Here is a 13108-nt window from a genome sequence, read left to right as displayed (position 1 = left end):
GTCTAAGATCAGACCAGACCGAGGGTTACCGTAGCAGGATCGGCAGCACCCAGAGGGGCACCCGATCGATCCTTGGCTTACGCATCCTGCCCTTTTGGTCGACTGAGCGCCTGCACGCTCGTTTCATGGGTTGACTTAGGCCTACGGAGTTCAATCCCAGTCTAAGCATACGGAGTTCATTGCCAATCTAAGATTGGACTGGACCGAGGGTTGCGCCAGCACATGCTGGGTTCGGGCATGTGCTGGTGCCGCATTTTTCTTCATCGGGGCACCATCACCGGAGCATCATCGGAGAACCTGATCGACGGCATTGGGGTTTCGGTAATCGGGGGGACTGGGGGGGTGTGTGCACATGATGTGCGATGGGTGCTGGTACTTGGCCCTTATATTGGCCCTCTATCCCTCATCAAACCTTGAGAACTCACACCCCCTTAAAGAGCATTTGAGATTTTACAGGTTTGCTGCCAGTAGCCATTAAAGTGTCTGAAATGGGGACACTTTTTTCAAATGGTCACAAAATCTTGTACACTTCGAGTTTTTAGCTGAATTTTTTTGTGCATGCCAAAAAACATACAAGGATCACATCTACCAAGTTTGGGGCCAAAACTCCTTTCAAAAAAATTTTAAAAAATCCCGAACCGTAAAAAGTTTTAAAAATCGAGAAAAATAGAAAACGAGTCGTTTTGCCATGAAACTTCACGTGAAGGCTTAAGGGACCATTGTATGAATTTACAAGCCATAAAAATGGCATTGGCATGCAGAAATATGAAGATGTGCCTAAACCCACCTACCACCCTATCGATCCACGGCTTGCGCATCCCGTCTCTCTGGTCGATGTAATGCCGGGCCGCCCGCTCGTTTCATCGGTTGGCTTAGGCATGCGGAGTTTATTCCCAGTCTAAGATCAGACCGAATTGAGGGTTGCGGCAGCAGGATCGACAGCACGCAGAAGGGGACCGGATTGATCCCCGGCTTGCGCATCCCGCCCCTTTGGCCGGCTGAGCACCCGCACGCTCATTTCATGGGCTGACTTAGGCATACGGAGTTCATTCCCAGTCTAAGCATACGGAGTTCGTTCCCAGTCTAAGATCGGACCGGACCGAGGGTTACGGCAGCAAATGCTTGGCTCGAGCATGTGCTGGTGTCGCATTTTTCTTTGTCGGGGCACCATCGTCGGAGCATCGCCAGAAAACCTGACCGACGGCATTGGGGTTTCGACGATCGGGGGCCCGGGGGGTGTGCGCACATGATGTGCGATGGGTGCTGGTACTTGGCCCTTATATTGGCCCCTATCCCTCATCAAACCTCGAGAACTCACACCCCCTTAAAAAGCATTTGCGATGTTACAGGTTTGCTGCCAGTAGCCATTAAAGTGTCTGAAATGGGGACACTTTTTTGAAATGGTCACAGAATCTTGTACACTTCGTGTTTTTAGCTGAATTTTTTTATGCATGCCAACAAAAGTACAAGGATCACGTCTACCAAGTTTGGGGTGAAAATCCTTTCGAAAAAATTTTAAAAAATCCTGAACCACAAAAAGTTTCAAAAATCATGAAAAATAGAAAACGAGTTGTCTTGCCATGAAACTTCACGTGAAGGCTTAAGGGACCATTGTATGAGTTTACAAGCCATAAAAAAGAAATTGGCACACAGAAATATGAAGATGTGCCTAAACCCACCTACCACCCTATCGATCCACGGCTTACGCATCTCGTCTCTCTGTCTGGCGTAGTGCCCACCCGCCCGCCCACTCATTTCGTCGGTTGGCTTAGGCATACGAAGTTCAATCATAGTCTAAGATCAGATCGGACCGAGGGTTGTGGCAGCAGGATCGGTAGCACGCAGAGGGGGACCCGGCCGATCCCCGGCTTGCGCATCCCGCCCCTCTGGCCGGCTGAGCACCCGCACGCTCATTTCGTTGGTTGGCTTAGACATACGGAGTTCGTTCCCAGTCTAAGCATACAGAGTTCATTCCCAGTCTAAGATCAGACCCGACCGAGGGTTGCGGCAGCATGCTGGGCTCGGGCATGTGCTGGTGCCACATTTTTCTTCGCCGAGGCACCATCGTCGGAGCATCGTCGGAGAACCTGACCGACGGCATTGGGGTTCCGATGATCGGGGGGGCCGGGGGGGTGTGCGCACATGATGTGCGATGGGTGCTTGTACTTGGCCCTTATATTGGCCCTCTATCCCTCATCAAACCTCGAGAACTCACACCCCCTTAAAGAGCATTTGAGATTTTACAAGTTTGCTGCCAGTAGCCATTAAAGTGTCTGAAATGGGGACATTTTTTTCAAATGGTCACAAAATCTTGAACACTTCGAGGTTTTAGCTGAATTTTTTTTTGCATGCCAACAAAAATACAAGAATCATTTCTACCAAGTTTGGGGCCAAAAATCCTTCCGAAAAAATTTTAAAAAATCTCGAACCGTAAAAAGTTTCAAAAATCGTGGAAAATAGAAAATGAGTCGTCTTGCCATGAAACATCAGGTGAAGGCTTAAGGGACCAATGTATGAATTTACAAGCCATAACAATGGCATTGGCATGCAGAAATATGAAGATATGCCTAAACCCACCTACCACCCTATCGATCCACGGCTTGCGTATCCCATCTCTCTGGCCTACGTAGTGCCCGCCCGCCCGCCCGCCTACTCGTTTCGTCGGTTGGCTTAGGCATACGAAGTTCATTCCTAGTCTAAGATCGAACGGGACTGAGGATTGCGACAGCATGCAGAAGGGGACCCAGCCGATCCCTGGCTTGTGCATCCTGCCGCTCTAGTCGATTGAACGCCCGCACGCTCGTTTCTTGGGTTGGCTTAGGCATACGGAGTTCATTCCCAGTCTAAGCATACGGAGTTCATTCCCAGTCTAAGCATACGGAGTTCATTCCCAGTCTAAGATCAGACCGGACCGAGGGTTGCGTAGCACATGCTGGGCTCGGGCATGTGCTGGTGCCGCATTTTTCTTCACCGAGGCCCCACCGCCAGAGCATCGCCAGAGAACCTGACCGACGGCATTGGTGTTCCAACGATCGGGGGGGCCGGGGGGGTGTGCACGCATGATGTGCAATGGGTGCTGGTACTTGGCCCTTATATTCGCCCCCTATCCCTCATCAAACCTTGAGAACTCACACCCCCTTCAACAGCATTTGAGATTTTACAGGTTTGCTGCCAGTAGCCATTAAAGTGTCTGAAATGGGGAAACTTTTTTCAGATGGTCACAAAATCTTATACACTTCGAGTTTTTAGCTGAATTTTTTTGTGCATGCCAACAAAAATACAAGGTCACGTCTACCAAGTTTGGGGCCAGAACTCCTTTCGAAAAAATTTAAAAAAATCCCAAACCGCAAAAAGTTTCAAAAATCATGAAAAATAGAAAACGAGTCGTCTTGCCATGAAACTTCACGTGAAGGCTTAAGGGACCATTGTATGAATTTACAAGCCATAAATATGCCATTCGCATGCAGAAATATGAAGATGTGGCTAAACCCACCTACCACCCTATCGATCCACGACTTGCGCATCCCGTCTCTCTGGCCGACGTAGTGCCTGCCCGCCCGCTCGTTTCTATGGTTGGCTTAGGCATACGAGTTCGTTCCCAGTCTAAGATTGCACCGGACCGAGGGTTGCGGCAGCAGGATCGGCAGCACGCAGTGGAGGATCGGGTCGATCCCGAGCTTGCGCATCCCGCCCCTCTGGCCGGTTGAGCGTCCGCACGCTCATTTCGTGGGTTGACTTAGGCATACGAAGTTCATGCCCAGTCTAAGATCAGACCAGAACGAGGGTTGCGGCAGCACATACTGGGTTCGGGCATGTGCTGGTGCTGCATTTTTCTTCATCGGGGCACCATCGTCGGAGTATCGTCGGAGAACCTGACCGGCGGCATTGGGGTTCCTGCGATCGGAGGAGCCGGGGGGGTGTGCACAGATGATGTGCGATGGGTGCTGGTACTTGGCCCCTATATTGGCCACCTATTCCTCATCAAATCTCGAGAACTCACACCCCCTTAAAGTGTCTGAAATGGGGACTCTTTTTTCAAATGGTCACAGCATCTTGTACACTTCAAGTTTTTAGCTGAATTTTTTTATGCATGCCAAAAAAAATACAAGGATCACGTCTACCAAGTTTTGGGTGAAAAATCCTTCCGAAAAAATTTTAAAAAATCTCAAACCATAAAAAGTTTCAAAAATCGTGAAAAAAAGAAAACAAGTCGTCTTGCCATGAAACTTCACGTGAAGGCTTAAAGGACCATTGTATGAATATACAAGCCATACAAATGGCACTGGCACATAGAAATATGAAGATGTGCCTAAACCCACCTACCACCCTATCGATCCACGGCTTGCGCAACCCGTCTCTCTGGCCGGCGTAGTGCCCGCCTGCCCGCTCGTTTCGTCGGTTGGCTTAGGCATACGGAGTTCATTCCCAGTCTATGATTGGACCAAACTGAGGGTTCCAGCAGCAGGATCGACAACACGCAGAGGGGGACCGGGCCGATCCCCATCTTGCTCATCCCGCCCCACAGGCTGGCTGAGCGCCCGCACGCTCGTTTCTTGGGTTGACTTAAGCATACGGAGTTCATTCCCAGTCTAAGCATACGGAGTTCATTCCCAGTCTATGATCGGACCGGACCGAGGGTTGCGACAGCACATGCTGGGGTCGGGCATGTGCTGGTGCCGTATTTTTCTTCGTCGGGGCACCATCGTCGGAGTATCGCTGGAGAACCTGACCGGCAGCATTGGGGTTCCAGTGATCGGGGGGGCCGGGGGGTGTGCCCAAATGATTGCGATGGGTGCCGGTGCTTGGCCCTTATATTGGCCCCCTATCCCTCATGAAACCTTGAGAAGTCACACCCCCTTAAAGAGCATTTGAGATTTTACAAGTTTGCTACCAGTAGCCATTAAGGTGTCTGAAATGGGGACACTTTTTTCAAATGGTCACAAAATCTTGTACACTTCGAGTTTTTAGCTGAATTTTTTTATGCATGCCAAAAAAAATACAAGGATCATGCCTACCAAGTTTGAGGTAAAAACTCCTTCCGAAAAAATTTTTAAAAATCCCAAACCCCAAAAAGTTTCAAAAATCATGAAAAATAGAAAACGAGTCGTCTTGCCATGAAACTTCACGTGAAGGCTTAAGGGACCATTGTATGAATTTACAAGCCATAAAAATGGCATTGGCATGCAGAAATATGAAGATATGCCTAAACCCACCTACCACCCTATCGATCCACGGCTTGCGCATCCCGTCTCTCTGGCCGGCATAGTACCCGCCCGCCCGCCCGCCCGCCCGCTCGTTTCATCGGTTGGCTTACGCATGTGGAGTTCATTCCCAGTCTAAGATCGGACCAGACCGAGGGTTACGGCAGCAAGGTTGGCAGCATGCAGGGGGGACCCAGACGATCCCCGGCTTGTGCACCCCGCCCCTCTGGCCGGCTGAACGCCCGCACGCTCGTATCGTGGGTTGACCTAGCATACGAAGTTCATTCCCTGTCTAAGATCGGATCGGACCGAGGGTTGTGGCCGTAGATGCTGGGCTCGGGCATGTGCTGTTGTCACATTTTTCTTCGTCAGGGCACCATCGTCGGAGCATCGTCGGAGAACCTGACCGGCGGCATTGGGGTTTCGACAATCGGGGTGGCCGGGTGGGGTGTGCGCCCATGATGTACAATGGGTGCTGGTACTTCACCCTTATATTGGCCCCATATCCCTTATCAAACCTCGAGAACTCACACCCCCTTAAAGAGCATTTGAGATTTTACAGGTTTGCTGCTAGCAGCCATTAAAGTGTCTGAAATGGGGACATTTTTTTCAAATGGTCGCAAAATCTTGTACACTTTGAGTTTTTAGCTGAATTTTTTTATGCATGCCAACAAAAATACAAGGATCACGTCTACCATGTTTGGGGCCAAAAATTCTTCCAAAAAAATTTAAAAAAAATCCCGAATCGCAAAAAGTTTCAAAAATCATGAAAAATACAAAACGAGTCGTCTTGCCATGAAACTTCACGTGAAGGCTTAAGGGACCATTGTATGAATTTACAAGCCACAAAAATGGCATTTTTATGCAGAAATATGAAGATGTGCCTAAAGCCACCTACCACCCTATCGATCTACGGCTTGCGCATCCCGTCTCTCTGGCCGACGTAGTGCCCGCCCGCCCTCCCGCCCGCTCGTTTCATCGGTTGGCTTAGGCATACGAAGTTCATTCCCAGTCTAAGATCAGACCAGACCAAGGGTTGCGATAGTAGGATCGCTAGCATGCAGAGTGGGACCCGGCCGATCCCCGGCTTGCGCATCCCACCCCTCTGGCCGGCTAAGCGCCCGTACGCTCGTTTCGTGGGTTGACTTAGGCATACGGAGTTCATTCCCAGTCTAAGCATATGGAGTTCATTCCCAGTCTAAGATTAGATTGGACCGAGGATTGCGGCAGCACAGGCTGGGCTCGGGAATGTGCTGGGGCCGCATTTTTCTTCGTTGGGGCACCATCGTCAGAGCATCGTCGAAGAACCTGACCGACGGCATTTGGGTTCCGATGATCGAGGGGGTCGGGGGGAGGGGTGTGTGCACATGATGTGTGATGGGTACTGGTACTTGGCCCTTATATTGGCCCCCTACTCCTCATCAAACCTTGAGAACTCACAACCCCTTAAAGAGCATTTGAGAGTTTACAGGTTTGTTGCCAGTAGCCATTAAAGTATCTGAAATGGGGATACTTTTCTCAAATGGTCACAAAATCTTGAGCACTTTGGGTTTCTAGCTGAATTTTTTTGTGCAGGCCAAAAAAAATACCAGGATCACGTCTACCAAGTTTGGGGCCGAAACTCCTTCCGAAAAAATTTTAAAAAATCTTGAACCGCAAAAAGTTTCAAAAATCATGAAAAATAGAAAACGAGTCGTCTTGCCATGAAACTTCACATGAAGGCTTAATGGACCATTGTATGAATTTACAAGCCATAAAAATGGCATTGGCATGTAGAAATATGAAGATGTGCGTAAACCCACCTACCACTCTATCGATCCACAGCTTGCGCATCCCGTCTCTTTAGCTGATGTAATGCCCGCCCGCTCGTTTCGTCGGTGGGCTTTGGCATACGGAGTTCATTCCCAGTCTAAGATCAGACCAGACCGAGGGTTGCGGCAGCAAGATCGACAGCACGCAGAGGGGGACCCGACCGATCCCCGGCTTGCGCATCCCGCCCCACTGGCCGGCTGAGCGCCCTCACGCTCGTTTTGTGGGTTGACTTAGGCATACGGAGTTCATTCCCAATCTAAGCATACGGAGTTCATTCCCAGTCTAAGATCGGACCGGATCGAGGGTTGTGGCAACACATGCTGGGCTCGAGCATATGCTGGTGTCGCATTTTTCTTCGTCGGGGCACCATCGTCGGAGAACCTGACCGACGGCATTGGGGTTCCAGCGATCGGGGGGGCCGGGGGGCTGTGCGCACATGATGTGCGATGGGTGCTGGTGCTTCACCCTTATATTGGCCCGCTTTCCCTCATCAAACCTCCAGAACTCACACCCCTTAAAGAGCAATTGAGATTTTAAAGGTTTGCTGCCAGTAGCCATTAAAGTGTCTGAAATGGTGACACTTTTTTCAAATGGTCACAAAATCTTGTACACTTCGAGTTTTTAGCTGAATGTTTTTGTGCATGGCAGCAAAAATACAAGGATCACATCTACCAAGATTGGGGGCAAAACTCCTTCCAAAAATATTCTAAAAAATCCCGAATCGTAAAAAGTTTTGAAAATCATGAAAAATAGAAAACGAGTCGTCTTGCCATGAAACTTCACGTAAGTCTTAAGGGATCATTGTATGAATTTACAAGCCATAAAAATGGCATTGGCACACAGAAATATGAAGATGTGCCTAAACCCACCTACCACCCTATCGATCCACGGCTTGTGCATCCCGTCTCTCTGGCCGGCGTAGTGCCCGCCCGTCCATCCACCCACTCATTTCGTCGGTTGGCTTAGGCATACGGAGTTTATTCCCAGTCTAACATCGGATCAGATCGAGGGTTGCAGCAGTAGGATTGGTAGCACACAGAGGGGGACTCGGTTGATCCCCGGTTTACGGATCCCGTCCCTCTGACCAGCTGAGCGCGTGCAGGCTCATTTTGTGGGTTGACTTAGGCATATGGAGTTCATTCCCAGTCTAAGCATAAGGAGTTGATTCCCAGTCTAAGCATACAGACTTGATTCCCAATCTAAGATCGGACCAGACCGAGGGTTATGGCTGCACATGCTGGTCTCGGGCTTGTGCTGGTGCCGTATTTTTCTTCGCCGGGGCACCATCGCCGGAGCATCGTCGGAGAACCTGACAGGCAGCATTGGGGTTCCAGCGATCGGGGGGGCCGGGGGGTGTGCGCAAATGATGTGCGATGGGTGCTGGTGCTTGCCCTTATATTGGCCCCCTATCCCTCATGAAACCTTGAGAACTCACACCCCCTTAAAGAGCATTTGAGATTTTACAGGTTTGCTACCAGTAGCCATTAAGGTGTCTGAAATGGGGACACTTTTTTCAAATGGTCACAAAATCTTGTACACTTCGAGTTTTTAGCTGAATTTTTTTGTGCATGCCAACAAAAATACAAGGATCACATCTACCAAGTTTGGGGCCAAAACTCCTTCCGAAAAAATTTTAAAAATCCCAAACCATAAAAAGTTAAAAAAATTATGAAAAATAGAAAACGGGTCCTCTTGCCATAAAACTTCACGTGAAGGCTTAAGGGACCATTGTATGAATTTACAAGCCATAAAAATGGCATTGGCATGCAGAAATATGAAGATATGCCTAAACCCACCTACCACCCTATCGATCCATGGCTTGCGCATCCCGTCTCTCTGGCCGATGTAGTGCCCGCCTGCCCACCCGTTCGTTTCATCGGTTGGCTTAGGCATGTGGAGTTCATTCCTAGTGTAAGATCATATCAGACCAAGGGTTATGGCAGCAAGATTGGCAGCATGCAGGGGGGACCCAGACGATCCCCGGCTTGTGCACCCCGCCCCTCTGGCCGGCTGAGTGCCCGCACGCTCGTATCGTGGCTTGACTTAGGCATACGGAGTTCATTCCCAGTCTAAGATCAGACCGGACCGAGGGTTGTGGCAGCAGATGCTGGGCTCGTGCATGTGCTGTTGTCGCATTTTTCTTTGTCAGGGCACCATCACCAGAGCATCGCAGGAGAACCTGACCGACGGTATTAGGGTTCCGACGATCGGGGTGGCTGGGTGGGGCGTGCACCCATGATGTACGATGGGTGCTGGTACTTCACCCTTATATTGGCCCCATATCCCTCATCAAACCTCAAGAACTCACACCCCCTTAAAGAGCATTTGATATTTTACAGGTTTGCTGCCAGTAGCCATTAAAGTGTCTGAAATGGTGACACTTTTTTCAAATGGTCACAAAATCTTGTACACTTCGAGTTTTTAGCTGAATTGTTTTGTGCATGCCAAAAAAAATACAAGGATCACGTCTACCAAGTTTGGGGCCAAAACTCCTTTTGAAAAAATTTTTAAAAATCCCGAACCGTAAAAAGTTTTAAAAATCGTGAAAAATAGAAATCCCGAGTCATCTTGCGATGAAACTTCACGTGAAGGCTTAAGGGACCATTGTATGAATTTACAAGCCATAAAAATGGCATTGGCACACAGAAATATGAAGATCTACCTAAACCCACCTACCACCCTATCGATCCACGGCTTACGCATTCCGTCTCTCTGGCCGGCGTAGTTCCCGCCCGCCCGCCCGCCCGCCCGCCCGTCTGCTAGTTTCATCGGTTGGCTTAGGTATACGTAGTTCATTCCCAATCTAAGATCGAACCGGACCGAGGGTTATGGCAGCAAGATCGGCAGCATGCAGAGTTGGACCCGATCGATCCTCGACTTGCCCATCCAGCCCCTCTGGCCGGCTGAGCGCCCGCACAATCGTTTCGTGGGTTGACTTAGGCATAGGAGTTCATTCCCAGTCTAAGCATACGAAGTTCATTCCCAGTGTAAGATCAGACTGGATTGAGGGATGCGATAGCACATACTGGGCTCGGGCATGTGCTGGCACCACATTTTTCTTCGCCGAGGCACCATCACCAGAGCATCGTCGGAGAACTTGACCTGCGGGATTGGGGTTCCGACGATCGGGGGGCCGGGGGGTGCGCGCACATGATGTGCGATGGGTGCTGGTACTTGGCTGTTATATTGGCCCCCTATCCCTCATCAAACCTCAAGAACTCACACCCCCTTAAAGAGTATTTGAGATTTTACAGGTTTGCCGCGAGTAGCCGTTAAAGTGTCTTAAATGGGGACACTTTTTTCAAATGGTCACAAAAACTTGTACACTTTTTTCAAATGCCAGTAGCCATTACATTCCCGTCTCTCTGGCAGACGTAGTGCTCGCCCGGTCTCACGCCTGCTCATTTCGTCGGTTGGCTTAGGCATACAGAGTTAATTCCTATTCTAAGATCAGACCGAACTGAGGATTGTGGCAGTCAGATCGACAGCACGTAGAGGGGACCCGACTGATCCTCGGCTTACGTATCCCACCCTTCTGGCCGGCTGAGCGCCCACACGCTCGTTTCGTGGGTTGACATAGGCATACGGAGTTCATTCCCAGTCTAAGATCGGACTAGACCGAGGGTTGCAGCAGCACATGCTGGGCTCGGGCATGTGCTGGTGACGCATTTTTCTTCGCCAGGGCACCATCGTCGGAGCATCGTCGGAGAACCTGACCGACGGCATTGGGGTTCCGGTGATCGGGGGGCCGGGGGGTGTGCGTACATGATGTGCGATTGCTGCTGGTACTTGGCCCTTATAGTGGCCCCCTATCCCTCATCAAACCTCGAGAACTCAAACCCCCTTAAAGAGCATTTGAGATTTTATAGGTTTGCTGCCAGTAGCCATTAAAGTGTCTGAAATGGGGACACTTTTTTCAAATGGTCACAAAATCTTGTACACTTTTTAGCCGAATTTTTTTGTGCATGCCAATAAAAATACAAGGATCACGTCTATCAAGTTTGGGGCCAAAACTCCTTCCGAAAAAATTTAAAAAAATTCTGAACCGTAAAAAGTTTTGAAAATCAGGAAAAATAGAAAACGAGTCATCTTGCCATGAAACTTCACGTGAAGGCTTAAGGGACCATTGTATGAATTTACAAGCCATAAAAATGGCATTTGGCATGCAGAAATATGAAGATGTGCCTAAACCCACCTACCACCCTATCGATCCACGACTTGTGCATGCTGTCTCTCTAGCCGGCGTAGTGCCCACCCTCCCGCTCACCCACTCGTTTCATCGATTGGCTTAGGCATACGAAGTTCATACCCAGTCTAAGATCAGACCAGACCGAGCGTTGTGACAGTTGGATCGACAGCACGCAGAGAGGGACCCGGTCGATCCTCGACTTACGCATCCCATCGCTCTGGCTGGCTGAGTGTCGCACACTCGTTTCGTGGGTTGACTTAGGCATACGGAGTTCATTCCCAGTCTAAGATCAGATCGAACCGAAGGTTACGATAAAACATACTGGGCTCGGGCATGTGCTGGTGCCGCATTTTTCTTTATCGGGGCACCATCGCCAGAGCATCGTTGGAGAACCTGACCGACGGCATTGGGGTTCCGACAATCGGGGGGGCCGGGGGGTGTGCGCACATGATGTGTGATCGGTGGCATTGGGGTTTTGGCGATCGGGGGGGTCGGGGGGTGTGCGCACATGATGTACGATGGGTGCTAGTACTTGGCCCTTATAGTGGCCCCTTATCTCTCATCAAACCTCGAGAACTCAAACCCCCTTGAAGAGCATTTGAGATTTTATAGGTTTGTTGCCAATAGCCATTAAAGTGTCTGAAATGGGGACACTTTTTTCAAATGGTCACAAAATCTTGTACACTTCGAGTTTTTAGCTGAATTTTTTTTGTGCACACCAACAAAAATACAAGGATCACGTCTACCACGTTTGGGGCCAAAACTCCTTCTGAAAAAATTTTAAAAAATCCCAAATCGCAAAAAGTTTCAAAAATCTTGAAAAATAGAAAACGAGTCGTCTTGCCATTAAACTCCATGTGAAGGCCTAAGGGACCATTGTATGAATTTACAAGCCACAAAAATGGCATTGGCATGCAGAAATATGAAGATGTGCCTAAACCCACCTACCACCCTATCGATCCACAGCTAGCGCATCTCATCTCTCTGGCTGGCGTAATGCCCGCCCGCCTGCCCGCCCGCTCGCTCGTTTCATCGGTTGGCTTAGGCATGCGGAGTTTATTCCCATCTAAGATTAGATCAGATCGAGGGTTGTGGCAGCAGGATCGGCAGCACGCAGTGGGGGACCCGATCGATCCCTGGCTTGTGCATGCCGCCCCTCTGGCCGGCTGAGCACCCGCACGCTCGTTTCGTGGGTTGACTTAGGCGTACGGAGTTCATTCCCAGTCTAAGATCGGATTGGACCGAGGGTTACGGCAGCACGTTCTGGGCTCGGGCATGTGCTGGTGCCGTATTTTTCTTCGTCGGGGCACCATCGTCGGAGCATCACCGGAGAACCTGACCGGTGGCATTAGGGTTTCGACAATCGGGGGGGATGAGGGGGTGTGCGCACATGATATGCGATGGGTGCTGGTACTTGGCCCTTATATTGGTCCCTTATCCCTCATCAAACCTCGAGAACTCACTCCCCCTTAAAGAGCATTTGAGATTTTACAGGTTTGCTGCCAGTAGCCATTAAAGTGTCTGAAATGGAGACACTTTTTTCAAATGGTCACAAAATCTTGTACACATCGAGTTTTTAGCTAAATGTTTTTGTGCATCCCAACAAAAACACAAGGATCACGTCTACCAAGTTTGGGGCCAAAACTCCTTCCGAAAAAATTTTAAAAAATCTCGAACCGAAAAACTTTCAAAAATAGTGAAAAATAGAAAACGAGTCGTCTTGCCATGAAACTTCTCGTGAATGCTTAAGGGACCATTGTATAAATTTACAAGCCATAAAAATGGCATTGGCATGCAGAAATATGAAGATGTGCCTAAACCCACCTACCACCTTATCGATCCATGGCTTACGCATCTCGTCTTTCTAGCTGGCGTAGTGCCCGCCCGCCCGCTCGTTTCGTCTATT

The sequence above is a fragment of the Durio zibethinus genome, chromosome 1, assembly GCF_047325235.1.
Source record: "Durio zibethinus cultivar Kanyao isolate XHJ-2024 chromosome 1, ASM4732523v1, whole genome shotgun sequence".
Classification (NCBI taxonomy): domain Eukaryota; kingdom Viridiplantae; phylum Streptophyta; class Magnoliopsida; order Malvales; family Malvaceae; genus Durio; species Durio zibethinus.
The sequence above is the reverse complement of the archived record's forward strand: the minus strand, read 5'-3'. Positions refer to the sequence as shown.